General features: G+C 38.7%; 1 protein-coding gene and 1 pseudogene across 5 annotated transcripts in view; both read left to right on the top strand.

Annotated features, from left to right (window-relative positions):
- Positions 1-26,354, top strand: part of Bicd1 (BICD cargo adaptor 1) — a 230,738-nt gene that overhangs the window by 10,698 nt on the left and 193,686 nt on the right. The gene's annotated exons all lie outside the window — the stretch shown is intronic.
- On the top strand, positions 15,779-15,878 carry LOC125616688 (annotated as a pseudogene).

Genomic DNA, 26,354 nt, shown 5'->3' on the forward strand with positions numbered 1-26,354 from the left:
AAAAAATTGACTCGGATAATTTGTTAATGTTGGTAGCTGGTAACTAACTGTAGTTTAGTGATCTTACTTCCAGGGATCTAAACAAACAAGAAGGTCCTTTTAAATCAATATTTTAAAATATTTCAAAACTAGAATCCTTTCAAAGAAAATTCTCAGGTTGTCTAATTACTGTAGTTATTTTCCATCAAGTTTTACAATTGAATGTGTTTTTTTTTTTTTAGTTGTAGCAAAATAAATAATATATCTTGGCAAATCACACTAAAGTGCTTGGTATAATACAAGCTGTTATTTCTTAAAATTTAGAACAGGGTCTCAAAACTAAAATTACATTTTTAGATAATGGTCACTGTAAGTCATTTCTGATAAAAGCAATGGAAAAACTCTCAACCCATGACATTTCAGTCATCACTGATCAATTCCAAGTGAAAAAAAAAATTAAAGATTTATTTAAATTTGTGATGCTAATGTGATTCAGAAATTTGGAAAATGGACATCAGAGTAAATGGCAATGAGCCAACAGGTCATGATGTAAAGATGAGACGGTTCATTCAGTCTTCCCTATAGCAATGATGTATTTTGTGCCTTCAGTGTTCTAAAAGGATGTTCAGAGGTGGCTTCATTCAGAAGGAACAGCAAGGAGACCAGGGGCTGGCCGGGATCAAGCCATGGGGTGAATGTAGATGAGACCACAGAGGAAACAGAGGTTCAAATTATGTAGCAGGGTTTAGGTTGTTATCAGGACTTTGGCTTTTGCTCCGAATGTGGGAAACTTCTGGAGGATTTAATTGAAGGAGTCATGGGGCTCTGCACCTACTTACTTTCCCCAATTGTATAGAATGGAGCAAGACTGGAACCTCCTTCAGAGAAAAGGAGTTTAATCAACCCAGTAGTCCATGAGGTTTGTGAATTCTTTCATCCCTTCTATGGCATTGTATTGAATTGGGCTAGGAAAAGATAAAAATGAAGTGATTGAGATAGCCAGTTATTTTGAAAGGAGATTAGAATACCCCACTTGTTTTTAAAAGTAAGTACTTGTTTTACTAGATTAAACCAATTTGCTAAACAGACATTATGCTGACCTGCCTGATTCCTTGTACCTGAGTCTTCATCTAGCTGACCTCTCTCTGCCTATCATTCTGGACAATATGAGCCATCCAGTATATTCTAGTTGAGGGTGAGATAAAGACAGTTGCAACATCGTGTTATCAGTTCTGAGATACAGTTCATGTTCTAGAATGCTGGTGATGTATTCATTCATGTATGAAATATTTTGAGAGCATCAGCTCTATGTCAGGCATTGTACTGTGTATAACAAGGAGGAAGGCATAGCCTTTTAAGTTATTGTTGGAGGCAGCGGAGATAAACAAAGTTGATTATGTTATTTAATTGAAAAGATCATGAACTTTTGAGTCACAACAAACCATGTTTGAATCCTTTCAGTAGCTGTGTAATTTTAGGTGAATACTTCAAACTCTGTGAACCTGTTTCCTCTTCTGTAAAATTGGGGACAATGTTAACAGGTCGTGGTAGAGAAAAAAAAACATGTAAAGCATTTAATACAGCACCTGATGCATGCTAAGCATTCAGTGAGTGATGAATGTGATGGTATGAATACTGCTAATAAATCATGATTAAAAATAATCTTAAAACTAATGTGTTGGCTATACTTGACAGAACCCCAAAGCGGAGTGATACAAACTCGACTTACAGGAATCAAGGCAACATTTGAGGGAGCTTTGAAGAATGAGTCGGGATTTTCCAGGGAGAGAAGAGGGGCCGAGTCATTCAGGAAGAGGGAGCTGCTTGTGCAGGAGGGAAGCCTGGAGTGATTGCTGCTTGTCAGCCTGTGTGTTGTGGCAGGAGGTGGTAGATGGAACAGGAGAGGTAGAGGTGAGCCAGGAGAGGTGGTGTGGGGCCAGATGGCGAAGGCCTGGTGCTGAGCGGTTTGTCAGTCCCTGCCAGCCAAGGCCTTAGCCCGGCTGACAGCGATGAGGTTGGCCATGGTTGGGAGGCTTTGCCTGTGAAGGCCAAGCTCAGTGTCATGGTGAGAACTACCTCCACCTAACACGGACCTGGAGGTAGGCGCTGCTCTCAGGCCTTCTGGTGTGTTTGAGGGTTTGCTTGAGCCTCTGGGGCTTCTGTGAATTGGAAGGTGGCAGATTTATCTTACTCCTTTTATGACCATGTCACCCAGTTGGCCCTTCAGTTTGTATCCTCGGTGCCCACTGGCCTTCTGAGTAGTTGGGCCAATATTGCTAATGATGGGCCTGGTCTCCCCCACTGCGCTCTGAGTCTTGACTCTCTTGGCCTTGAGAAGCTTTCTCGCCCTGCAGTCTTGGCTTCTCACTTGCTGATCTGACACTGAGCTCTGCCTTCCTAGGCTTGAATATTCCTTTGCTATGGAATTTGCTAATTAGGATTCATTGCTGTTTTCCTACACTCTCTTGTTTTTCCTCTTGAGTTGCTGCTGATTCAGTTCAATTTCCATTTTGCTTCTCCTCTGGGAAAGTTTTCCTCAAGCCTTTGTTCTTTTTTTTTTTTTTTTTTTTTTTTTTGTGATCCTGGAGAATGAACTCAGGGCCTTGCACCTGCAGGCAAGCGCTCTACCACTGAGCCACACTGCCAGCTCCCCTCATGCCTCTTGAACAGGGCTGGGCCTCTCCGGGAAGTGCTAAGCTTGAACTTTTTTCTCTATACCATGGGAAAAGCACTGAAGATTTCAGAGCAGGAAAGTAATATGATTATGTTTCACAACAGTGAGTTTTGACCTTAATTCTGTCAGTAAAGTGGTTTAGGTTGTCCAGCTAGCTTTCCTGGCTGGCAACAATGGAAAATACTGATTGAAATACAAAATACTGGCTCTTAAGATGCATGAATGAAATCGACTAAGGTAAGGGTGCAGCTGAGAGTGAAAGCAGGAACCCTTGGAAGTCAGCAGGGCATCAGGCTGACTGCAGTCTTGAGTGCATTTGCCACATCAGGTAAAATCGAGCATCTGTCTATAGGCTACTTCGGATAGAGGAAATAGAAGACCAAGCTTAGAATCCCCACAAACAGGGTCCCAGAGGATTACACATGCAGTATCATGGAGACCAGATGCACTGTCTTCCTCCAGCAGGGGACTCTGTGAAACTTCTGGCTTCATAGCTCTCCAGTTGGCTGTCACCAAGATTTGCCGACTGTTCACACTGAGCGTGTGCGCCTGTGCATGTGTGTAGGGGATAAAATCCAAAATATGGTGAGAATTTCCTTTTGGGTACTCCCAGTTTGATCATGCCTGCAGCCATCTGTCAGAAGCAAGTGCAGACCTGCTTTGTAGAAACCCACTGCCATGGCCACCTAGAGAGCCACCACAGATGATATTCTAAAAACTGTATTTGAGCTTACAGTAAAACAACACTGTAGCATATGTAAGGAACAAGCCACCATTGGTTTCATCTCCTTGTCAGTGATTTACATGGTCCGACTTCAGAACTTTTTGCCTCACCTGGTAGAAGTGAAAGGGTCCTTCTGTAGCTTTAGTTGGGATTTTTATGATTACTAATGAGCTTAAGCATCTTCCATGTTAATGGGCATTTGTGGTTCTCCTTCCTCGAAATACTTCTCATGTCTTTTGTCCCCTTTTCCATTGGGTTGTTTAGATTTTTCTTATTGATTTCTAGGAATATATTTCTTTTTTTTTCTACCTCATGATTTGTTGATTTGCATTTTATTTTTTATTTATGCATTATAATTATACATAATGGTGGAAATCATTATGCCAAATTCATTTGTGCACATGATTTGATCAGTCTCACTCCCTAATACCTTCACTTTTCCTCCCCTCCTCTCTCTCCGAGTTTGTTTGTTCTACTCTATTGATTTCCTTTTAATTATTATTATCTTAATTTATATATTGTAATTACATATATAAGCTGAGTGTGGTGGCATAGGCCTGTAATCCCAGTAACTGGGGATGCTGAAGCAGAGGATCGCACGTTTGAGACCAGCCTCAGCAACTTAGTGAAATGGTATCTCAAAATAAAAAATGAAAAGGGCTGGGAATGTACCTCAGGTGTAAAGCACCCTGAGTTCAATCCCCAGTACCAAAAAAACTATATATATGTGTACACACACATACACATGTACACATATATATATAAATGCACACAATCATACACACATATACAATAATACAGGATTTGTTGTGGTATATTTACACATGGACATAGCACAATTTGGCAGATTTGATTCCTCAGTACTTTCCCATGCCCCTCCCTCCCCCCTCCCCCTTGATCCCCTTCCTTTACCCTATTGGCCTTCTAACAGTACATTTCTCTATCTCTGTTTCTAAAGGAGAAAGAGCCTAGTATACTAGGCTTTTTTTCAGGTGTATGTGTTGGAAATATCTTTCCTAGTCTTTGATTTGTCTTTTCAGTCTTTCTGTGGTGTCTTTCAAAGAACAAAAGTTGCATAATTTTTTTAAAAAAATATTTTTTAGTTGTAGATAAACACAATATCTTTATTTTTTATTTTTATGTGGTGCTAAGGATCAAACCCAGTGCGTCATATGTGCTAGGCGAGCACTCTATCACTGAACTACAACACCAGCCCAAAAGTGCATAATTTAATTTGGTTGATTTATTATTCTTTTGTGCTTATAGATTATGTGTTTTGATTCTTAAGAAGTCCTTTCCTACTGTGAGATTATAAAAACTTTCACCTGTATTGTTTTCTGAATATTTTATGCCTTATCTCTTACATTTAAATGTTCAATTCTCCCTGGAATTGTTTTGTATATTTGGTATGAGTTAGAAATATAATTGAATTTTTTCCTATAATTTCTCTCCCATAAAATTGTCTAGCCAGTTCTTTTAACATCAATATTTACTGAATGGTAACTGCTTTATTCCACTAATCTTCAGTACATGCCTTGCCATAAATCAAGTTTCTACATAGGCACAGGTCCCTGTTTGGATTATTCTTTTCCGATGGCTTGTTGGTCTATTCCTGTGCAAATGCCACACTGTATTATTATTAGACTTGTGTGATAAGTTTCTGATAGCTGGTGGGATATTTTTCTCATTTTGCTCTTCCTTAGGAGCCATTATCTTTTGAAGTCTTTGCTGTCATCTGCTCTTTGCTTTGGAATAGTTCCAGCATTTACAAGGAAATGACAAGTGTGAATGAGAGAAGATTCTAGGTTTACTTCTATCTCCCCAGTAAGCCTAAGGAGAAAGATGCTAAGAAGGTGTCTATGGTTGTGCTAGACTTTGTGTCTGTCTTTGTAAGCGAAGTATGCTAGCTCAAGAAAGAGAACTCAATTGTCTAATTTAATGTTACCAGAAATCTTACAGGGTCTGTGATCTAATTCCTAAGTCACTTTTGGAGAAAAATATTATTTATGGGCTTTTCATAAAGTATTAAGAAGTACAGGCTCTAATCTAATCATCCATTTTGTGGTATGTGAGCAAGGACATTTCTAACTTAGACAAGTATCTGAAATTTATTATTATATGTAGCTCTGTAAAAATTCTCCCTTTGGTTATTTTTATTCTTATATCACCAGGGAAAATAACTGTTTACTGTAATTCCCTATTAACTATTTAGGTACAAATTATATCAGAATCATATGAAATTTACAGCTTTTATGGAAAAGGCTCACATGAAATAATTACCTAAGTTAAAATTAATTTTTTTTTACCCCATTGCAATTAAATCAATATTTGTGGTTTTGTTTTCCTTCTTAATATTAACAATATGGTAATGAAAAGTTCAGTAACTTAGTGTTACTTTTAAATCTGCTTCTGTGGGATAGGGATATAGTTCAGTGATATAGTATTTGTCTAGCATGCACAAGGTCCTGGGTCTGATGCCCAGCACTGCAAAAACCAAAAAGAAACCCCCTCTTTAACATTAAAAAATAAAGAGTTTTTCAGTCTTGGGCTGGGGTCGTAAGGTTGTAACTCAGTGGTAGAGTGGTTGCCTAGTATGTATGAGGCACTGGGTTTGATTTTTAGCACTGCATATAAATAAATAAAGATCCATAGACAACTTAAGAAAATATATATTAAAAAAAGAGTCTTTCACTCTTATTCTAATACTACATATTTTCTTTCATCTTATATTTTCCTCTTCCCTTCATTAACTTTACACTAGAATACAAGGACTCAGTGGATCATTAAAGAATGAATTCTCATACGGAGAAAGTTCCTGAGAATGTTTATTAAATGTCAGTGTGGAGGGCATCTTCCTAGGCAGGATATAAAACTGAGAATTATTATAAAACAGGACTGACACATTGGATTTACATAGGGAAATAAAATAAATGTGATAGATACTATAAACAAAAGTTGACTCCAAACAGTCTGGAAAAAATAATGCAACAGGACCAACAGGAGGATTTGTAGATGACCAGTAAAGATGCTCAATCTTGGTCTGCATAGGTTCCAGACATTTAAATAAAAGCATGCTTGAAAATCTGGGTGTAATCCTCAACATACTTACTTGTCACTTGTCTCAGTCCACTTCTCAGCTCTACTTTGAACTTTTGATGTAGTGCTCTCAAAGTGTGATTTTAAAAAGGAAAAAATAACAATCCGTTGTTTCAGCTCTTCTTGGTCTTGAAAATATGTTGGTGTGTATTTTTGATGAAAGGTGATGTTTGTTCTGTATTCCAGTAGATTCAGGGGTTGCTCCTCTCAGAGTCAAGGGGGGCTTCTCTCTCTGGGTGCCCTCAGAGGCTGCCCTCTCTTGCTTTGATGACTATCTGAGCTAGGAGAAACTGCACCTTTACTGTGAGCTTGACTAAAATACTCTGTTCATAAAAAAAAAAAAAAAAACCTTTCAAATTTTATGAGAGAGTTAGATGGTGACTTAGTTTTTAGCTTAATTTTAAACTTGCCATGTCTCCCTGTACTATATAAAAGTAAAAGTTGTGAAATGTAAAAGCAACTCCCAGGGCTATGGATGTAGTTCAGGGGCAGAGCACTTGCCTAGCATGTTTGAGGTCCTGAGTTCAATCCCCAGCACTGGAAAAGACAAAACAAAACCCCCAAACTGAAAAGGGAAACTTGACATAGGAAAAAATAATCACTGTCCTCCCAAATTGAAGTTTGTTTTTTTTTTTTAAGAATCTCTAATCCTAAATAAGAAAAAATATTTTAGATATTTATTTCACACGCGATGATTATTATAGATACTGATTTGTTGATTTATTTTCTTTCTTTTTTTTTTCTGTTGAAGAAGATTGAATCTGAGGCATTATTAGGTGGTCGGGGTACAAAATTCCTGCTCTTAGGGAATTTCAGGGAAGGAGAAAAATAACAAAAGAGTAACCAAATGAATAAATAATATTGCATAGTGATATGTGTTTTAAAAAGAAAATAAAGCAGGGTAAGGAATAAGACTGGCAGGAGTATTGGTAGAGGAGGCAATTTCAGAAATGAGGTCTGGGCATGGCCTTCCAGAGGAGATGACATTGGAATTGAATCCAAAGTGTAAGAAGGAACAAGCTGGGAAAATTGTGTCCTGGGCTGAAAGCGAAAGCAAAGATCTTGTGTGAATGAGTGTGGTGTTTGTGAGAAAAGCAGACATGGTGTATAGACACCACATTTTCTTTATCCATTCATCTGTTGAAGGGCACCTAGGTTGGTTCCATCGCTTATTTATTGTGAATTGAGCTGCTTTAAACATTGATGTGGCTGCATCACTGTAGTAAGTCCTTTGGGTGTATGCCGAGGAGTGGGATAGCTGGGTCAAATGGTGGTCACATATTCATATATGGTGGTTCAAGTTTTTTGAGGAATCTTCATACTGCTTTCCATAATGGTTGCACCAATTTGCAGTCCCACTAGCAATGTATGAGTGAACATTTTCCCCCACATCCTTACCAAGATTTATTGTCACTTGTATTCTTAATAATTGCCATTCTTACTGGAGTGAGATGGAATCTCAGTTTGGTTTTAATTTGTATTTCTTTAATGACTACAGATGTTGAATATTTTATCATATAATGTGATATATATATATATATATATATATATATATATATATATCTACACATACATACATACACACACACACACATATATATACACACACACACAATGGAATATTACTCAGCCATGGCATTTGCTGGTAAACAGATGGAAGTGAAGACTATCATGCTAAGTGATAAACCAATCCCAAAAAACCAAAGGCTGAATGTTCTCTCTGATATGCAGATGCTAACACACAATAAGGGTGGGGGGGACGGAAGAATAAAAGTTCATTGGAGTAGACAAAGGACAATGAAGGGAAGGGAAAGGGCATGGGAATAGGAAAGACAGTAGAATGCATTGAACATTACTATTTTCATATATGAATACATGACCAGTGCAACTATACATAATGTTCAACCACAAGAATGGGATCCTAATTAGTGTAGGGGTTCTGTGTTTGGGTTGAGGTCTCTAATTAACTTTGTGATTGTGGCATGCTTAGTGATTAGGAAGTTTCTGTGCAAGGACACAGAATGCCTGACAGCTGAGAAAACTTCTGTGTAAAGACACAGGATACCTGGCTGCTGTAGCAATGTCCTTCATGAGGAAACTCTGTGTTGGAGTCTTATCAGTTTTGACCTTCATCTCAGGCACACAGGGACTTGTAGGTATTCTGACTGAGAAATGTACAGGGAAGCATTCCTCTGGTGAGCAAACTCCCAGGGGGCAACTGGCACTCTGTTTCCCATGCTTGGAATGCTAGGCAGTTCTCCTGGAAGCTAGTAAGATAACTATTAGGTATAGTAGAAACTTCCTAGTCACTAAGCATCCCACAATCACAAAGTTAATCAGAGACCTCAACCCAGTGTCCTTAGAGAAAAGGCCTCTGTGTCAGATAATCAGTCCAGTAATCAGCGTGGACTTTGATCTTAATTATCCAGCACCTGGGATTAAAAGATTACTAAATGATAATGCAATCATGGTATTCATGACCTAATGTAACTTTTGATATAAATAAACGTGTTTGCTTGGAAGGACAGTCACTTCTTTTCCTGTCTCTGCATCTTGTCTCTGTGTCTCCTTTTATTTTTCTTGCAAATTAGAATAAGTTATACTGCATGTATGTACAGTATGTCAAAATCCACTCTACTGTTATGTATATCTAAAAAGAACAAATTAAATAGTTTTTATTTTGAAAAAAGCAAACATGGGTGTTATTGTGCTGGGGCACAGTGATCCCTGTATGTTATGGGACTGCTTGATCTAGAGTGACACCTTCCTGCATCCCCAGGGGTCAGCACAGCCACCCCCAAACCCCCAAGGACTCTGGTGTAGCTGGAGCAGAGGAACCCATGTGAGAGAAGATCGTGGAGAGGCGGACAGCAATCAGGTCCTTGAGCCCTGGCAAGAGTCTGGAGTTTGTTTTAATAACAGGCAGCCACTGGAATGATGTAATCTGATAAATGTTTTTAAAAGATCACTCTGGCTATCCTTGCAGACGGAGAGTGAATCAAGTTAGGTGGCTATTGCAATAGTCCAGGTAAGAGATATGGACTGGGGCAGGGATGGTGTTGGGGGTCTCCTTGGGCATAAGAAATGAGCTTTGCTAACTCATTGAAAGATTTGCTAAGCAATAAGAAAGGGAGGAATCAGGATGGCTTCTCAGTTACTTTATAAGGAGCTGGGAAGAATGCAAAGAAATCAGATGATAGAAAAATATGAAAATGAAGCTGTAAAATAATACTTCATCAATCAATTTAGGAAATGAAACATGGGCTATTTACTTGAATTTGAAAATTCTTATGATCCTAATTTTGATACTTTGTTTTAAAAGGTTTTTAAAAATGAGTCTGCCAAGACAAAGATCATTTGGAAAGGATTCATGACTTTGACAGAAAAACAAGCATCATTCTATAGTTGTAATGTTCTATGATGTAATTTACTGGACTGATGTTGGCAATATTTCAGGATACACATTGAATTTGTAGCAATATTTCTTAATTTCTATTACAAAGCTAAAATGTTAAGTCATTTTTCTTCCTATAAAGTCAAACAAACTAGCCAGACATATTCACTTAACATTCTGTGAAACCAACTCCATTCTGTTACTAAAATAAATGTCAGGATTTTTTTAAGCCAAAGAGTTAAAATAATTATTTATGGGAAGCAAAGTATGTACTCTAGATCAGGAACATGGAGACTGGGACATAAATATATCCTGAAGCTGGAATTAAAGTAAAAAATGTGACTAGTAGAAATAACAGCTCACTCTCTCCTCTGTTGTGGGGATTGGTAAGCCTTTGTTGATTTGCTGGGGTTGCTACAGGCAGGGAGGCAAGTGTGACAGGCTAGGTAAAAAGCTGATGGGGACCAGGTGCAGTGGTGCACACCTGTAATCCCAGACTTCGGAGGATGAGGCAGGAGGATCACAAGTTTGAGGCCAGCCTCAGCACCTTAGTGAGAACCTGTCTCGATATCAATAAATTAAAAAAAAAAAAAAAAAGAGCTGGGATGTAGCTCAGTGGTAAAGAGCCCCTGGGTCCAATCCCCAGTACTGGCAGGAGGTGAGGGGAAGCTGATGTGAGCATTGTTTACATTAGCAGAAACACTGTCCAGAATGTGATGATAAAATTTGCCTTATCACTTCTGGAATATTGTATTCTAGGTGTAATGATCCAGGGACTAATGGGTTGCAGTTACAAGGATACAGAACTCAACTTAATATGAAGATGGGTCTTCAGTCAAGACTAAGGTCAGAGTGAGTTAGCAGGGTTCCCGAGGGGAGACTTCCCAGTTGGGTCATGGGGTGTCTAAGCAGAAGCCAAAAAGCTGCGTGGTAGGATGTCAAGGAAGTGAGTCAGACACTTCATGGATTTTGGAGCTGTGATGTCTAAATCGTTTCAGCACTGTGACCGTTATTCAATGCACTTATCTCCATAACACCTCAGCATTAGAATAAAGTCTGTTGACAACATCTGTCCTGTGGTTTGCTTCGCAATGGTTGCTTGATGGTTAAACTTCACAAGAGAAACACCCCAGTGACAGAGGGCCACACCTGCAAGCTTAGCCACCTCTCTTCTAGAGAACAAATTACAAACTGGTATCCCAGGGCCAGAATGCAGCCCTGGGATTGAGGAATATTTGATTTCAGGAGCTTCTTCCTTCTCCTCCTCCTCCTTCTCCTCCTCCTCCTCCTGCTCCTCACTCCTCCACCCCCACCCTCCTCCTCCTCTTCCTCCTCCTCCTCCTTCTTTTAAATAGGGAGAGTGGTATAAAAATCTGGATTTAAAGCTTCTCTCAAAATTGTAAGGGTTCATAAAGCCCAGGGGTGGCATTTTCTGGCTGGCCTGAGAGGCTGGAACTGAGTGAGTTTCCTTCTTCAGGAAGGGCATGAACCTCCAACTTGCCCCGGTCCCCGCCATTCCATTTCATGCACATCATCTTCCCGTCTGCCTGCCTCTCTCATTTACATCATCTATCCCCCGACCTGTTGACATTTGAGTTTTGACTTCTGATTGAGATGCTGACACTCTTACCCATCTAGGGAAGAGAAATAAAGGAGAAAGGAAAGTGGAGAATGGGAAAGGGGAGGTATTTAGGGAGGATCATAGTGCAGAAGAAAGATCCTTGGACTTGCATTAAGAGGACCCAAATTTAATTCTCAGTTCTGCCTCTTATATCTTGAAGCCTTTATTTCTTTGTCTACTGAGCAGAGAGCAAACAGGAACATATAGACTGGGACAGAAATATATCCTGAAGCTGGAATTAAAGTAAAAAATGTGACTAGTAGAAATAACACCTCACTCACTCCTCTACAGTGAGGCTTGGTAAGACTTTGTTGGTATTTATTTTTTACTTATTTATTTATTGAACTCAGGGGCACTTAACTACTGAGCCACATCCCCAGGCCTTTTTTTGTGTGTGTATTTTATTTAGAGACAGAGTCTCACTGAGTTGCTTAGCACCTTGCCAAGTTGCTGAGTCAACTTGAACTCAAGATCCTCTGCCTCAGCCTCCCCAGCCGCTGGGATTATAGACATGTGCTATGGTGCCCAGCGGCATTTATTTTTGAATGGCATAATGTTTACGGGAGCACTTGGCATATAATCTTGCCTAGTTCTGTGTTCAGTGCTGGTCAGCAGGGGTCCCTCTGTGACCCCTGAGAAATCCTTGGCAACTGTAATGCTCCACTGTTTTGTGATGGTTGGTTTTCATTTTGTTTTCTTTTTTTTTTTTTTTAAGAAAGAGTGAGAGAGAATTCTTTTAATATTTTTTTTTTTAGTTCTCGGCAGACACAACATCTTTGTTTGTATGTGGTGCTGAGGATCGAACCCGGGCCGCACGCATGCCAGGCGAGCGCGCTACCGCTTGAGCCACATCCCCAGCCCCTTCATTTTGTTTTCTCTGCCAGATTCTTTATTGTCTTACTCAGCTTTTTATCGTGAGTACCTAACATGATATCTTAATGAATTGATGAGTGAATTCTGAGGGTTGGGGGAGAGGAAATAGAAAAGGGCAGTGACCGGGCATCTCCTACCTTCCCCTTTTGTGGGACCTTGGTCTTCTAGTCTAATCTCTTTAGGAATTCATCCAAACTCACCTGGACCACTTTGTACCAGGGTTGAGTATTCTTATGAAATGAAGAGGTATATCCTGGTTCTTTGTTTAGAAACTTTAAAAAATGAGTTTTGTTTATGGCTCCAGAAATAGCTCTTAGTACCTGGAGCTGAAACACTGTTTTGGTGTAGCATGATTCTGCTTCTCACCGAACCCTTCATAGTTTAAAGTTGTTTTATTAACAAATTATTTTGCTTTTGTGACTTAAAAGTAACACTCTGAAATATTTCCTATAGTAATTCATTACTCAGATGTATAATTTTTTAAGAAGGAAAAACGGAAAAAAAAAGAGAACAAGGTAATGTTTAGGTGGTGAAATATTTTTGCTGGAAGCACCGGCTCTCATTATCTGACATCAAAGCCCTGGCCATACAGTGTCAGCAGGTGCGACAAAGGTTACTTTTTATTACTGTATAATAATGAAACAGTTGTGTACTTTGATTAAATGGACTTTTGGGGGGTGTTTCCTGGCAGTATAGCTATAGAAAGTGTTCTAAAATTTAGAATGAGACCTGGGTTTTAATTCAGATTCCTTATTTACCAGTTAGGAGAGGAAGCCAAATGTTTAAATGGAAAAAGAGATAAATTGTGTTCTCTACTCACCACATACTAGGTATTGTGCTAAATACTGTGCCTCGTGGTAGTGCTCGCAATGTCTTTGTTTTTATTATTATCTCCATGATCTAGAAGGGGAAGTTGCAGCACAGATGGATTATGTGATTTGTCTAGTTAGTGATGAAAGCAAAATTCAAGGCAGGCAATGTAACTTACAAACTTGTATTTTTGCTGAGTATGGGGATGCATACCTGTCATTCCAGCTACTCAGGAAGTGGAGGTAGAAGATAAAAAATTAGAGGTCAGCCTGGGCACCACAGTAAGACCTCATTTCAAAAACAGAAAAATGAGGGGCTGGTGTTGTGGCTCAGTGGTAGAGCACTTGCCTAGCATGTGTGAGGCACGGGGTTCAATCCTTAGCACCACATATAAATGAACAAATAAAATGAAGGTATTGTGTTCATCTACAACTAAAAAAAATTTTTAAAAAAATTCACTCAAGGGCTGGAGTTGTGGCTTAGCGGTAGAGCATTTGCCTAGCACGAGTGAGGCCCTGGGTTCGATCCTCAGCACCACATAAAAAAAACCCAAATAAATAAAGATTAAAAAAAATTAAAACAAAACGAAACAAAAATCAAAATCCAAACCAAAACCAAAAAAACAAAAAGAAAACAGTCACCTGTAATCCCAGCAGCTTGGGAGGCTAAGGTAGGAGGATCATGAGTTCAAATCCAGTGTCAGCAAAAATCGAGGCTCTAAGCAATTCAGTGAGACCCTGTCTCTAAATAAAATACAAAATAGGGTTCGAGATGTGGCTCAGTGGTCTAGTGCCCCTGAGTTCAATCCCTGGTAACCCTAAAACAAAACAAAAACTTTTTTCTTAATAGTAATAACAACAAAATACAACAATAACAATATTAATACTGTCATGGTAGAAGTAATAGGGTGGACTTAAATAGTGCTGGTTATGGGTATATTAGTTACCCAAGAACTGTACCTTTGTTGATTCAACTCACTAAGCAGTGCTTTCTTAGTTCAGAGTGATGTTAATTTTTAAATATGTGTGTTTGTGTCTTCATGTGTATATATATGTATACATATATATACAATAATATATATATATATATATATACACACAATAATACCACCTATGTAATTTAGAGTTCATTTACAATTTACATAGTATGTGTATATATAATATATATATATATATATATATATATATATATATATATATACACACACATACATACATACTATGGAAATTGTGAATGAACTCTAAATTACATAGGTGGTATTATTGTATATACAATAATACACATACATATATACACACATACATACATACTATGGAAATTGTGAATGAACTCTAAATTACATAGGTGGTATTATTGTATATACGCCCATAAGAATGAAGAATTTTGTGATTTTTATTAATTCAAGCATGACCTTGAAGGTAGGGTTCGTATACAGAAAAGCTACATGTATGTTAGTTTCATAAAACAATATGGAACATATAGCTTGGTTCTTCTTTAGTAAGCATGTGGTTCAATTTTCATTTACTTTAGAATTTCTTACAAGGTAGAATGCACTCAGTGCTATAATTTAGCAACTGTGTCACTGCTTCATAATTTGGGGGCTAATTGCCTGTTTGTGCTGTAGTCCTGTTTGTGGTTGCTATGGTGACTGCTTTAAAAGGGTCCAGTGACCGTTGCTACTGAATTAGATTTCAATGCAACATCCCTGTGTCAGAGGCCAGGTTTCTTCTGTGGATAGAACTCTCTTTCTGTAAATTTGTGTTTGTTTTCTCTCTAATTTTAGGGCAGTGGTTTTATGGTGTCTCCTCTACTGTTTTTGTGTTTGCAGCATGATGGAAAAAAAAAAATCAAAAGCCCTTAAATTAAATCAGAGTTTAATCCATGTTCCTAAACTAGAGGATAAGCTGCTTTAGTCCTTTCTCCTGTCCCTGGCACATAGTTCAGGCTCAGTAAATCCTTGCTGATTGACTCTCAAATTAAGGATAACTTTTATAGGAGCATATGGTGGGCACAGAGCTCTTAAAAAATACTGATAGCAAAAAACTTTTTGGCACATATCCATTCTCAGAGTTTTCTAGAGGGTCTCCTGCCAGAGGAGAAGCCGTGGGGCCATCTGTGCCTGCACGGAGGACCCAGGTCTGCACTGGCCCTGGAAGGTGGCCACTGGCTTTGTGGTGGATCCCCTTGCTGCGCTGTAATTAAGTCCCCCGCAGGAGTCCCTGTGTTGAGGGGCCCTGTCCCTGCTGGAGAAGTACCGCTCCTTTGTGTTCCATGCCATGTTATTGTGGAGTGCATAATTTTTTTTCCTGCGTGTGTCTTGATTTAACAGCAGGATCCTCTGGGTTTCTTCCAAGAAGCGCTGCATTTCCTTGAAAATAAATGACGGGTGAATTCTTTCTTGAGATTATGAAAAACTCCTAGATAAAAGCTTTTCCTTTTCTCATATTCAAAACAATGCTAAATGTTTATAATTATATTCCCGGAGAATTTCTTGGTGTACTGGCTTCCTTTGTTCTGACGAAGATGGATTTTGTTTCTTTGGCAGAGAAACTTCATGAAAAGGTAGTATTTTAGAAAATGCCCCAAAGTCAAGAATGCAACATCTTGTGCTCACTGGGGCAGCATACTAAAATTGGAATGAGACAGAGCAGATTAGCATGGCCCCTGTGCAAGGATGACATAAATCCAAGAAATATTCTCTATTTTTATGTTAGTCAAAGAGTGCAAAGTTTCAGTTAGCTAGAAGGAATATGCTCTTGAGATCTCTTGTACATTCTGGGGACTATAGTTAATAATAACATAATGTGTGTTTCAAAATTGCTTAGAGAGCAGATTTTTAACATTGATACCACACACAAATAAGTATATAAGGTTATGGATATAATCAGTTTGAATGAATCATTCCATGATGATATATCAGGTATCACATTATACCCAATAAATATGTATACAATTATTTGTCAATGAAAAATAAATACAACAACAAAAAGAATATAATATTTTTATAAGCCTCTCACTATAGTCTAATAAAAGAAAGGCTATAAATTGGGTGTTGTAGCGAAAGCCTGTAATCCCAGCTACTTTAGAGTCTGAAGACAGGAGGATTGCAAATTCAAGATGAGCCTCAGCAATTTAGCGAGGTCCTAAACAACTTAGAGAGATCCTAAACAACTTAGTGAGACCCTGTCTCAAAATTTAAAAAAAGGACTGGGGATGTGGCTTAGTGGTAAGGCACCCCTGGGTTCAATTCCCAATATTAAAAAAAAAAAAAAAAAAAAAAAGGGCTATAAATGAGAGGATTATCAATGGATTTGAGTGTCCTTTATTCCTTTCTCTTCTTACCTTCATAGAAGTTTCTTCCTCCCTCTATTTAAGACTCCTTCTGCTCATCCTCTTCCTCATCTCCCCCTTTTATTTTCTATTTTAAGACAGGGTCTCCCTAAGTTGCCGAGGCTGGCCTTGAACTTGCAATCCTCCTATTTTAGCCTCCTGGGAATACAGGTGTGTGCTGCATGGCTGGCCATAAGCTTTTGATTTTGACTATGTGGCTGAACACAGAACAGCAGCAGCAATAATGAGTTCTGGATTCCAATTTGAAGGTAGAAATAATAGTATCCTTTTGGTAAAAATGCACAATTTCGTCATGAAATGCTAACAAATCAAGTCAAAATGGTCTAGGTTTTCAAGAAGCATTTCATGGCGCTTTCATTTTCTATTAGAAATCTTCCCAGACCTGACCTTTTGAAGTCTGATATCGTCCTGAGGATGCATTAGGAGAAACATACAATTAGAAATAGAAATTATGAAAAATGCTGGAGTTTATTTGAAATCTCAAGCACTAATGGCCTGTACACACAGTAGATAGAAATTCTTAGAAACATTCTTGCCTATTGTATAGGTAAAACATGGCATTCCATACTATTTAAAATATTTAAGTTACTTATAAGGTTGAACGTTTTTTTTTTTTTTTTGGCCTTGTATAACCATTTACAATTCTTATATGGATTATCATCGGGCTTCAGTTTCTTTGGATGAGTAACACTTTACTTATATTTCCTCGTTCTCACAGTGTTCATATTACATACCTAAGCGTGTTGTTTGGGCATTTAAGGAAGCAGAACTGGGAAAATAAAATAAAAAAAGAGACCTCAACAACTGCACTAACAACATGGTATATGCTAGGTCAAACATGGGACCTTAAATTCTGTGATAGGAGACTCAAGAGTTTTTCAGTATAGTTGAGATCTTCCTCAGGACCAATACGTTTTCTTGATTCTGAAAAGAAAACACCCTGGAGAACGTTACACTAGTTACCTTTGTCATTCTGTATGCCTCTGAAGCTCAGTCATCCTTGACCTTTGGAGGGGACAGCAGTTCAGAGCCATTTTCTGATTTGCTCCTTTCCTTCTGGCAGAGCAGTTACCTTTGCTAGCGCTCGGCTCTCCTTCTGTGAACATAAGGCACGCCATCTGCCGCTTTAACAAGGAGGTACGATTCAAAGAGACGACGTTTAGCTCTTTTACACTCCTTTTTTATAAGCTACCAATTTAAAATCAAGAAAATGGAATTATACAGGACTTTATTATTCAGCTGACTCTGAATTGACATTTCTGATCTCTTTGTCCTGATGTCTGCCTTTGATTTGATCGGTTGTTATTAAACTAAACTCGTGTGAAAAAATATGGCAAAGGTGAAATCCTGTATTTCTAACACCCGGTGAGAAATGTGAGTTAGAGGCTCCTTCTTGGAATGCACTTTCATGGACATGCTGATTTTCTTACCCTTTTTATTTCTCTTTCTTTGTAAGCTTCACGAATCAGTGATCCTTGTCTTGCTTGTTTTTGTCTGTCCCCAGGACCTGGCACATGGTAGGTGATCAATAAATGTTTGTGGAATGCATGAGCTAAATCATAGTCTACTTTAATAAATTGTGTACACCTCATCACTGCTTTATCTTTTTTTGAAAGAAAGCAGATAGTGGACTCCTTTTAAATATGGAGGAAAAGTTATCAAGAAAACCAGGGGTGTCTTCATGTTGTTCTGCACAACTGTCAGCTCTTTAAGCACATGGGCAGGGGCATGCCACGGGCAGGAGTGTGCAGCTTAGGCTGTGGAGGCTACCTATTAGGGTGAATCATATAAAATTGCTGTTTTTGTAGGTCAAAATAATCAAATATGGCAGTCCTACATAGCTCAACCTGCTCTGTTAGACAGGAAGGTAATGTAAAGTGAAGGCTTCAACTGCAGTCCATTTTGAGAACCTTTGTTATCTGACAACACCTGACATACAGAAAAAGCAAAGTGAACTCATTTAAAATGAGGACTAACATTTCTAGTAAACAATAAAGGGGAAAAGGGTTGATTAGAACTCTTTTTATTGAAGTATATAAGCATCCAAAATTGTATTGGTAAAATTAATAGTCTGCTAATTCTTCACATTAAAATGATTATTTATTGGTATTTATGGCATGATTTTTTTTAATAAAAAAAGGCACATTATAACAGCCTTTGCTTTATATTTGACTCTTGCAGTATTTTATTTTTGAAGGGGAGTGTCCTGAGGATCAAACCCAGAACCAAAACCATGGCCTCATCCCCAGCCCTTTTTATTTATTTTTATTTTGAAACAGGGTCTCACTAAGTTGGGAGGCTAGGCTTGAACTTGGGATCCTCCTGCTTCAGGTTCCCGAGTCACTGGAATTATAGGCATGCACCATTATGCCGGGCCTGATTACATTTTTAGTTCTTTTTCTGCCCCTACTTCCTTGATGTTTGTTATTTCTAGAATGTCTGTTCTTTTTTTTTTTTTTTTTTTAAATTTTTATTATTGAACCCAGAGCTTTGCATATACTTAATCAGCAAGTACTCTATCACTGAGCTACATTCCAGCCCCAGAACGTTTGATCTTATGTTTCACTTTTTCAAAAAACAAAAGTGAAGCATATACAGAAAAAGTGTACAAATATGATCACACAATTGAACAAATAATATAAACTCTTCATGTAGCCACCAGGCTGGTGAAGGAAATATAATATTATGAGCACCCTAGAATCTCCTTTCACCTCAGGCAACCCTTATCCATAATTTTGTCCTAATAATTTTCTTGGTTTCTTTACAGTTTTACCACACATAGTTTAGTTTTTGTCTGCTTTTTAACTTTACATGAATGGAATAATATTGTATATATTCTTTTATAATGTCTTTTATTTAATAATACTTTTTGTGGGATCTCTAGCTCATTCCCTGTAGCAGTAGTTATTTCATTCCTGTATAGTATTCCAGTGTATCATTGCACCAGAGTTTATTTTCCTTTCTTTGGTTGGTGGAATTGTATTGCTTTCATTGATTTGGCTATTATGAACAGTGCTGCTCTGGACATTTTATACATATAACCTGGTATCTATCTATGTTCACGAATTTCTGCGAGTGGAATCACTGTGTTGTAGAATATGCCTGTCTTCAACCTGGTTGTATTTTCTAAAGTGATTGTGTTAGTCAGCTAATACATCACAATAACAAATAACTGAGACAATCAGCTTAAGAGCAAAGGCTTAGTTTGGCTCATGGTTTTGGTTCAGTTGGTGATTGGTTGGTCCTGTTGTTTGGGCCTATGGAGGTACATCATGGCAGGGTGTGGGATACAGCAGAAGGGCTAACCTTGTCAGAAAGGGAGAAAGAGGAATCTCTCCTCCCCGTCCCACTTTCTCCTTCAAGGACACACCCCTGCTGCCCTGAATACCTCCCACTAGGCCCACCTGTTAAAGGTTCCACCACCTCCTCAAAAGCACCATGCCAGGAACCAGTCCTCTAACACCCAGGCCTTTGGGTGGGTAGAGGGAGTATGTGAGATCCAAACTACAGCAGTGATCATACCAATTTATATACCTGCCAGCAGTGCATAAGAATTTCTCATTGGATATGGTTAGATTTTAAGGTGTGCTCATCTGGTGGGGGTATAATTATCCTAGTAGAATTTTCTTTTCCTGATTACTGATAAGCTTAAGCAACATTTCATGTTTGCTTAATCCATTTAATTGGATTCCCTGTTCTACAAAATGGCCATTTAAGTCTTCAGCCATTCGAAGTGTTAGGTTTATCTTACGTTTTCATGACGTTTAGGACTTCTTTATATATATATTCTGGATCCTAGCCCTTCATCCCCTGTATGTTGCATATTTCTTTGCATTCACAGTAGTTTGTCTTTTGACTCTTTTTATGGTAGCGTTTGATAAAATTCCCACTTATAATAAATGTAATTGAATTTATCAATTTTACCTTTGTTGTTCAGATATTTTTGTGTCTTTACAAAATTCTTCCCTACCCTGAGGTCTTTTTTGTTTTGTTTTGTAGGTGTAGGTGGACAGTATGCCTTAATTTTATTTGTTTATTTTTATGTGGTGCTAAGGATCGAACCCAGTGCTTCATACATGCCAGGCAAGCTATCTGCCACTGAGCTAAAGCCCCAGTCCTACCCTGAGGTCTTATAAATAATTTTTGTCTTTTATAATTAGTTCTCTAATCCTTCATAACTTTAAATATAAATAAATTGTTGTGCTTGTCTTTGAATTCACAGTAGTTGAATTGCATATATAAAATCTTGAGTTCGTAAGTTATTCTTCCCAAGGTGAGTATTAGCATGCCGTAATAGGAGAGTAGCTTTTTTTTCTAGTGAAATGTAAGATTTTTCTTTCTCACTCCTGAAAATGGTTTTGCATACATAGTAATGAATATACAAAAGGCATAAATCTGTAGTGGGTGTAAATGCCAAAGATTATGTTTAAACTAGCAAAACATTCATTTTTAGATATGGGAAACATTTTTTCAAATAACCCCTGGCTTTATCTGGGCTAAATGAAGAATTACCCAGAGACGTCATTTAGTGGAATTATTCCACTTATGGTAACAGCACTTGGTAATTGCTTTCATTAATCAAGGTAGGTTAATATACTATCTACTTGCACACCAATGTCAAGATCTCTGTCATCCACTGAAAACTTTTATGTAGCAACTTAAGCTCCTGTTTCCTTCATAAAGATTAAGATTTCAAATATTAATCCAAATCACTTTCCCTCTACAGCAGAGAGCAGAACTGCATTATCAGTCACTTCAGAGCTCTGAGCTCTCCACTTTTATATTCAAATATGAGGTCATCCATTTACTTTGATGGACAGATATCAATGGCATTAGTAGGGAGGGCCAGTGCTGTGGTCTCTCACCTAGGAAAGAGTTGGCTTGTTGAGTCATATGCTTAGACGTAGGAGACCTGAGTTGCTTGAAAGCAGTATTCTTTAATATTTGTCAGTGTTTTAATCAGCACCATTATTCATACATTATCTCTGCATCGTTCAGTTCTTTGTGTTGGACCTCTCTGTGTTGTGGTCTTTGCTTCTGATAAGGAACAGAATAAGGGAAGAACAAAGAAGTAAGAAAGTGATAAAGTTAGTACATCCATTCAGTGCCCACAGCTATAGCCATGAAAACCATGAAGAAGGTGCTGTGACACCAGATCATGATCTGAAATTGACAAAACATGGTAGGGAAAAGGCAACTGAGAGGCTTAAAGTCGGAGGGATGAAAGGCTTCATCTTTGGGTTTTTTGTTTTTTTGTATCAGGAATCAATCCCAGAAGTGCTTAACTACGGAGCCACATCCTCAGCCATTTTTATTTTTTGAGATGGGGTCTCGATAAGTTGCTTAGGGCAATTGCTGAGGCTGGGCTTGAACTTGTGATCCTTCTGCCTTAGCCTCCCAAATCACTGGGATCACAGGTGTGCACCACCACATCCAGCTTCCAAAGGGCTTCACCTTTGCTATCAAAATCCTATGCTCATGTTTCCAATTCCTATTTTTTTTTTCTAATTTTAGCTTATGATTTACTGAATACTTTTTAAGCCTAGTTATTAGACAGGAAATCCTGAAAATCTTTAAGTAGTTCCAAGAGGGAAGGAGGAAGGAGATGCTAAAATAATTATAATATATTATTAAAATACATGTTAATACAGAGACTTCCTTTGTAGCATAGAGAGCCAGTAGCTTGACACAGAGAAAGCAGTTTTTGAGCAGAATCTTATTACATAACCAGGTTGATAGGATTTGCTGATCGGTTAGATTCGAGGGGCTAGAGAGAAATTTTTGTTTGTTTTAAGGCTGGAGTGGATATTATTTCTACAAATGTAAAATTTTAACGAGGAAAGCTTAGGAAAAAGTTTCACAAGCAGATTTTTATTTTGTGTATATTTGTGTCATGACAATGCATTTGCAGATATAAACACTTGTCTTTGTATATGAATAATTCTTATAGTGCTCATCCAGTTTGAGTTGTCAGTTTTGGTCACAGGGAACTGGGAGTTGGTTTCTCCTTCCTCAGGTTTTTGAGTGGAATGCTTTCAAAGATGTTCTTTTTCCTGTGCTCCTGCCTGTGTCCCCGGCCCTTCAGAGTTGAGATCTTGGTTAGACCTCTCTGTTTTTCTCACACCTTCCTGATCAATCGATGCTTAATTGGTATCAGAGATTTTAGCTTTGTTTCATCTTTGGAAGGGGCTTTTCAAATAATAAATGACCCTCAAGGCCAGTTTATAGTGTTGCCAAGGTGAGATTCATCATCATAATCTGAGTCTTGGGTCTAGTGAGATAGAGAAATTTCTGGTCATATGATAAACTGAAGACCCAACAGATAAACTGAGGAGGTTTTATTTGTTCTATTAGGTATTTTTTAGTGTTTGTGGTCCTATTAGACTGATATTGTCCATTGGCTTTCTGCAAGTCTGCTTTGATCCTGAAAGTCCAAAGTAGAAATCGATTAGATTTTCAGCCAGTTGTGTTAGCAACTGTGTATCCAGCCAGTGTTGACTGTCCTAGGTGCTAGGCATACAAACAGTCCTGCCCTAGTCCGACTTAGAGTTGAGAAGGGAAAGCAGAATTAGTTAGATCTCCTTAATTATACTTACAGATGGCATACACAGACACATCAAGGCTGTCTCATAGCACATTATTCTTCTCTTTCACTCTTCCTAATCATGCCACTAATGTAAGTCAACAGTTATTCATCAGGCTTATTTAATTACCAACCTTGAAATTTTTTTCTTACACATTGTTGATCATTACTGTGACATAGTCACTATTATATATTGGCCAATAATACTTCATATCCATAATGGTTTCTGAAGTTTTTACTTGGGGAAGTAGGTGGATGCTGTAAATTCATACAGAACCCAGAAGAAAAGATTTGAGATTCCCCCCCCCCCCGCCCCCTCAGTGCTGGCATGTAATCTGGAGCCTAGTGCATGCTAGGCAAGTGCTATGTCACTCAGCTACATCCCTAGGCCATATTTGATATGAAGTGGAAAAAATGTTTTGCACAGACAGATAGCATGAAAGGGAACTAACATCAAAGTGGAGATAGCGAGTAGGCAAAGTGCAAATACATTCTGAATCTCCGGACTGATTGATGAAAAAGCAAGAAAAGTAACAATGAGGAACTGTAGATATGTGTCTCCCTGTGGTTGTGCACTGCCTGGTTTCAAAGCATTGTACATAAGTAGTTCTTGAAGTCCCAGGGGTGAGTGAGTCACGGGAGTTATCAGATGGAGAAGGAAAAGAAGTGTGGAGGAGTCCTGAGGGGCAGTAGTACTTCTGGGCAGACAGGAAGGCCATGCAGTGAAAGGGCCAGAGAAGCATAGTCAGAGCCACGAGAAAGCTCAGGAGAGAAGTGGTGTGTGGAAACAACGCTGGACACTTTCAAGGACCAGAGACCCTCCAGGCCCCTATTAAGACAGGGCCTGGGAAGCAGCCAGATGGGGAGATTTACAGAAATCATTACTGGGCAACTCAAATACCACCTGGGAGGAAAGAGGCTGGACCACAAGGCTCCCTGCTCCAGAAACCAGCTTTGAAGGAATATAGAAGAAGCTTATTTTGTTTCAAAGTTTCTGTTTTCAAGGAATTCTGGGAGGAAGAAGGCTTTTAAATGGGGGAAGGGGCACATTAGGACAAAAGACAGAAATTTTACAGGTTTAGCTTCCTTTAGAGTTCCTGGGGCTTTCTTATTACATCAAAAGGAGCCAAGGAAATTGAGCCCAGTGGGCATGCCTATAAACTCAAGAGACTCAGGAGGCCGAGGCAGGAGGGTCACAAGTTTGAGGCCAGACTCAGCAATTTAGTGAGGCCTTAAGCAACTCAGTGAGATCCTGTCTTTTTTTTTTTTTTTAAAGACAGAGAGAGAGAGAGAGAGAGAGAGAGAGAGAATTTTAATATTTATTTTTTAGGTTTCTTTTTGGCAGACACAACATTTGTTTGTATGTGGTGCTGAGGATCGAACCCGGGCCGCACGCATGCCAGGCGAGCGCGCTACCGCTTGAGCCACATCCCCAGCCCGAGATCCTGTCTTAAAATAAAAAATAAAAAGGGCTGAGGATGTGACTCAGTGGTAAAGCACTCCTGGGTTTAATCCCCAGTAAACCCCCTCCCCCCAATACATACACACATACACATACACACAGAAAACAAAAACAAAAGGAGCCGGTCCTTCCTGGAGCTAGCATCTGTTATGTTCCTAATTTGGGAGTGGGGCAAATTCAGTGTGTTTAATATTCGAAGCAGAGAACTCTGAATCCTGACATCCATAGCTCTTCATTTCGGTAAAAGATCAGTGGAGTGCTGTTTTCCCCTAAACCACCATTTTGGATATTTGAGTAATTATCAGACAGTTAAACTTCTTCCTTCTTGATAGTTGATTTATTTTTTAATTTTTTTATTTTTTTTAATTTGATAGTTGATTTAACAAGAAGAATTTCTTTGTAATTTAAGGTTACACAATCTATGATTAAAATCATGCAAGTTGGCTTTGGTGCCAGGCCATCCTCAAAGCTTCTGGTGAAGAGCTGGGCTTGTGACATTTGTTCTTTCATAAGCTTTGGGTCAAGACAAAGGGCCTGGCTTTGAGTATGTGATGTTCTACCACGACGTGGAGAAAGGTGGTTTGCTTGTTCTAGGGAGGTCCTTACTGCCTTCCTTCACAGTGGTGCAGTTGTGGCGGGGGCAGTTGTCATGACTGCCAGGCTCAGCAGCAGTTTTTTTTGGTGGTGGTGGTGCTGGGGATTGAGCTCAGTGCTCTCTCCAGTACTTCTTATTTTGTATTTTGAGCAGGGTCTCACTGATTTGCTGAGGCTGGTCTTAAACTTGTGATCCTCCTGCCTCAGCTCGACAGTAGCAGGATTAGAGGTGTGTACCATGTGCCTGGCCCAACAACGAGTTTGAGAGATCTATCCTCTTTGTTCTGTTTTGATTAACAGCCATCTTGATAAAGTCAAAGGAAGGAACCTTTTTTTCCTGTAATATTTGAAGTATTGATGAAAAAACTATACCAAGACCAAACTTATTTTTAAAGCTGATAAAAGTCTGATGTAAAATTGCTCCTGGTGAAGTCCACACCATTCTATGCAAGTTTCCTCCTCCTCTGGAAGAATCACTTGTCCCCACTCCTCCTCTGCATATCTGCTGCTGAATCTCCAAACGGGAAGCCTGATAACTCTGAGCTTCCAAATGGCCTTCTGAATGTGACCCCAGCATCTTACTGTTCCACCTTCTCAACTTTCTAACAAAGAGTATCCGAAGTTCTTTGTGTCTCCTTTGGATGAGTCTGGTTCTTCTGAGATTGGGATGGGCACCTTAAAGTTACACACATCTGTCCTTCTGTAGCCTGGAGGAAAAATTTTCACTGAAACTTGGAAATGTTAGAAAACCAAAGGAAAGGATAAATATAAAACAATAATCATTCAAGTTCATTATTCACCTCACTATTCATCAATTTTTTTTTTAACATTGGATTCAAGGCCACTTTAGGTTTGCTTTGTTTATACTTTTGAAAAGTTTTTGTAAGTTTTCTAGAAGCATGAATAAGTATGCAGTAATGTGGGCATAAAATGCAGTTTCTGATGTGAAGTGTCTTCAATGAATTTGGAAGTAAGGAATAAAATTAACACTTAATGGGTTGGAGTAGAGAAGGAAGCTCTCCAAGATACAGAATGGCTCCAGGTCAGCCAGCTTTGACAGAAACCTTAAGAAAGATATTAGTATCTATGTCAAGACTGTAGCAATCAAGCCCCACATGGTGGCACTCATCTGTAATCCCAGGTACACAGGAGGTTGAGACAGGAGGATCACAACATGGAGCAAAAAGGACTGG

Source organism: Marmota marmota, unplaced genomic scaffold (genome assembly GCF_001458135.2).
Source record: "Marmota marmota marmota unplaced genomic scaffold, marMar, whole genome shotgun sequence".
Taxonomy (NCBI): Eukaryota; Metazoa; Chordata; class Mammalia; order Rodentia; family Sciuridae; genus Marmota; species Marmota marmota.